Here is a 4,747-nt window from a genome sequence, read left to right on the forward strand (position 1 = left end):
ACCACTGAACCTATTTAATAATGAAAAAATAAAGAATAAAATGGAAGTCCATGGTTAATGTGCATTCATAGGTGTCGTAATGGTTAACAAATAAACGTAACTAGGGTGTGTCCCTTTAATAGTATTCGATAGGCCTGTAACTCAGTTACTGAGCTGCCCTGGTACACCGGTACTCTCAATAAGAAATATGGGGGGGGGGGGGGGGGGGTGAGGAGGCGTGGTTAGTGCTATGCTATGGCTGAATTTAACAACTTATACGACCTTAGGGTTGTTGTTTGAGGTACCATAGCATGTGTCTCGGTAAACCTGACTGTAAAGCATACCACTACTAATAATGAGGGCGGGACGCAGCCCAGTGGTAAAGCGTTCGCTTGATGCGTGGTCGGTCTAGGATCGATCCCAGTCGGTGGACCTATTGGGCTATTTCTCGTTCCAGCCATTGCTCCACAACTGGTGTAACAAAGGCCGTGGTGTGTACTACCATGTCTGTGGGATGGTGCATATAAAAGATCCCTTGCTGCTAATCGAAAAGAGCAGCCCATGAAGTGGCGACAGCGGGTTTCCTCTCTCAATATCTGTGTGGTTCTTAACCATATGTCCAACGCCATATAACCGTAAATAAAATGTGTTGAGAGCGTCGTTAAATAAAACATTTCCTTCCTTCCTAATAATGATGCCAGACCTCTGAGAATGGAATATATGCGTAAACCATTTATGGGTTACTCAAAAATAAATTCAGCTAACCCATTTTCTTTTTGCGTAACCCGTTATGTCCATGTAAATAATATGCTAAATTTAATGCGCGAACGGAACATAGGTTAGGCTAAATCAGCTTTGCATGAACGACGCGCGAACGAAACGATCGTTCTCGCAATTTTCAGAGGCCTGTGATTATACCAGGGGCCTACTTCACTAAACTGTCGCAAGTTTGCGATATCGCAGTGCAATGCTAAAAGACTTGCAAAGAGGATACTTTGTTGTCTAGCAGAGCCTAAGAGAGGTTTGTGAATTAGGCACTGACCGTCAGTGTAAAGCTAGCTCGAGTACTATTGACTGTATGAGAGCTAGACGGACATTAGGACAGTTGTTAGCCCTATTACAAAATTTAATGTCCAAATGTCCGTCTAGCTCTCTTATTGTCAGAGTACTCAGGCTAGTGTAAAGCATATCGTAATAATTAAATTATTACGACGAAACAACTTCTGTTCAAGGATGTGGCTTTGTAACAAGGAAGTAGCGTTACGTGACATGCCTCCCATTGTTTAATGTACCACACGTTACCGAGAAACAAACACATGATATTCAGATATAGACTGTTACTCGCAGCTGATCGCTACACTGTTTACTATCATTGATAGCAACGGGCGTGTATGTCCAGGGCGAGAGGCGCGGTGTGCAACAAAATCGTTGTTATTGTGTAGATACGACACGTGGAATTAGTAAGTGCATTGAACCGTCTTAACTTAGTTTGAAAAGTACTGGGGGGGGGGGGAGTCAGCAGAATTTCGACATAGTATATAAATAGACAATCTGATTAAAATTAGCTCTACTGGTCTATCAGTAGATCTAACAGCATTGCGTGGACTCCCATGTCCAGGTGACATTCCATCTATAAATAACAATTTAAATATCGACCAATTATACTTCGCCTTTTATAGCGTTTAATCGGGAGCATACAAATTCTAAAAATATCGGGCGAGACTATTTATGCAATAGCCAACTTGTTGGTCTATTTCAACATTAAAAAACAGGGGAAAGGTGCAGTAATAAACTCTGGATTGTATACTAGTATAAACAGATTTTATGGCTATACCATCACGGGGTTTTTTCGTCTTGAAAGGAATTTTATATAAATTTTTATATTGAAATTAGTTTCCGGCATACTTAGTAATTCATCCGAATCATTTCGTATACCCTCGGCATAATCCTGAATATTTTCAAATTTCTTTTCAAATCACTGGCATGATTTTGCAAGTAAGGTTTTGATTGGCCGAATAAAAAGTCAACTGGACATGAGCTCCAACGGGGTGCTGTTAGATCCATAGGTAATAGTAATTAACCAGTGGAGCTAATTTTAATTAGATTGATAAATAGAACGCTTGAAATAGCTGCGTTAAAATGTTTGGTTTAAATGCGGATGGACAGCATACCGCACTGTGCCATAAAATACTGCTTTTAAGATCACTTTTGATTTTGTCTCTTGTGTTTTATTTATCTGTCCTGTTAACGTGAACGTTTGTATCATAAGCTCACCATCCATACTTATGATTGTAGTATACTAGTTTCCTTCCCATACCAGCGGGGGATGAAAAACAGACTGGTTTTTCGCCCGACTCGTGCTTCGCAGGCTCGTAAAAACCGGTTGGAGGTGAGGAGAACGGGGGGTTTGTTTCACCCATCCACCCACTTGTGGACGAAAATATACGGGCCTCCTCTTCTGTCCCACTTTATATAAATAAAAATAAAACTATGGCTTATGCCCCACCCCCACCCACCACCCCCATTCAGATATCGTTATTACAGACCTGGCCTGGTGCTTATAAAGCTTTTTAGAGTCCAGACTCGAGACTCTAATAGAGTCTGAGACAGTAATGTCATGACAACGCCATACAAATTGTGTGCGTGTGACGTCATTAGAGACTGAGTCTGGACTCTAATAGAGTCTCAGACAGTAATGTCATGACAACGTCATACAAATTGTGTGCGTGTGACGTCATTAGAGATTGAGTCTGGACTCTAAAAGTTTTATAAGCACAAGGCCAGGGACCTATTTCACAAAGCTCTCTTAGGTTCTGCGAGACAACAAAGAATCCTCTTTTAGCATTACACTGCTATATCGCAAAGTTGCGAGAGTTTAGCGAATTAGGCCCCTGTTTCGTTCGTATTAAAACACGTTACAATTTGTACAGGTTTTTAAAATTGTAATCTAATTAAAATTAGCTCCACTATTACATGTGGATCTAACAGCAGCCAGTTGGAGCTCATGTCCACTAATCAAAACCTTACTTGCAGAATCATGCCAGTGATTTAAAAATAAGTTGAAAACATTCCGAATTATCCTGAGGGTATACGACATGTTTCGTGTGAATTACGAATGCCTTAAAACATGTTTTATTTTATAAAATAAATAATTTGTAATGTAAAATTGAAGACTGATAACCCATTTCGTGCGTATTGGTATGGTTCGCTATACTGTGGCCACTAAAATAGACTCGCCCAATATTTTTAGAATTTGTATGCTCCCAAATAACGTTATAAAAGGCGAAGGTTGATTGGTCAATATTTAAATTATTATTTACAGACGAAATGTTACCTGGACATTGGAGACTACGCAGTGTTGTTAGCAATCTGATTAAAATTAGTTCTACTGGTCTAAATAAGGCATTCGTAATTCACACGAAACATGTCGTATACCCTCAGGATAATTCGGAATGTTTTCAAATTATTTTTAAATCACTGGCATGATTCTGCAAGTAAGGTTTTGATTGGTGCACATGAGCTCCAACTGGCTGCTGTTAGATCCACATGTAATAGTGGAGCTAATTTTAATTAGATTGTTAAAATTGTATACCTAGCATATATCAGGCGTGTTCGGGGAGGGAAAACGCTGGTAAGCAAAATGGACCTGGCCTGGTGCTTATAAATCTTAGAGTCTTGACTCGAGACCCTAACAGAGTCTGAGACACTGATGTCTTGTACTCTGGTACTTACTTATTTCGAAACATAGTGGAAATAAAGAGAATGACCTGCGACCTGTCGGGCAAGAGAGCTCTGTACCGCTGAGCTACACCCACCCACCCCACCCCACCCTCCCCGATAGGTTGCATAACAAAACTGTATTTAAAAATTCTATGATTCAGCATTGGAAATATCTTGACATTGGTGCTTATGTCAATATGTAATGTTATCATTTCCCCTGTGTTAAAGCAAATACAACAAACTAAGTTAGGTTTAAACTTGACCGATATCAAGGTGGGGGAAATGACGTCTACATTCTTGTCATAGCATGTGATATTCTATTTATAGAACAGGACTGTCTGGGTTCGCAGCTATTGCGGTTTCACACACTGGGGAAAGAAAAAACTAGAACTACGTAGTTGGCCAATCACGAGGTTTGTTGTAAGCGCTATGTTAGGGATATTACGCGTGGTAGTAACGGTACATTGTACGTTCAATCATCATTAAAATTATCTCGCTATTTCTGGTGTGTAGGTCTATGAATAGACTAGATTTGTTGAACTTGCATTGTATTCAGGGTATTGTACTCCAAAGTAAAAATAAAAATAAAATAATGATCATGCTTTCACAATGAACTATGTTTGATATAATATTTATTTTAATTTTAGCAGCTAGTAGGCGTCATTCAACAAATATAGGCCATTATAAAATAATTCCTAGATTTTTATCCGCCCCCAATTAAAAAAAAAAATCGGATGGAGATGTAATATTTAATTTATAATACATAACGCTCGACAGAGTCAAGAATCGTTTAAAGAGACATTCCTGAGTATGCTGCAATTTTTAAGATGTTATCTACTAACAGATACTTTTTAACGATTGTAATTACACATCAAATATATTTTTTTTCACAAAATATTAGTGGCTGTATTTTAAACGTGTTTCTGATCGTTGAATACACAGACACTGATATTCTAAACAAGAAAATATATTTGATATGTAAGTTTAATCGTAGAAATATTTTATTAGTTGGAAACATCTTGCAGTGCAGGAAACTCAGGAATGTCCC

The sequence above is a fragment of the Gigantopelta aegis genome, chromosome 10 (assembly GCF_016097555.1).
Source record: "Gigantopelta aegis isolate Gae_Host chromosome 10, Gae_host_genome, whole genome shotgun sequence".
Lineage (NCBI taxonomy): Eukaryota > Metazoa > Mollusca > Gastropoda > Neomphalida > Peltospiridae > Gigantopelta > Gigantopelta aegis.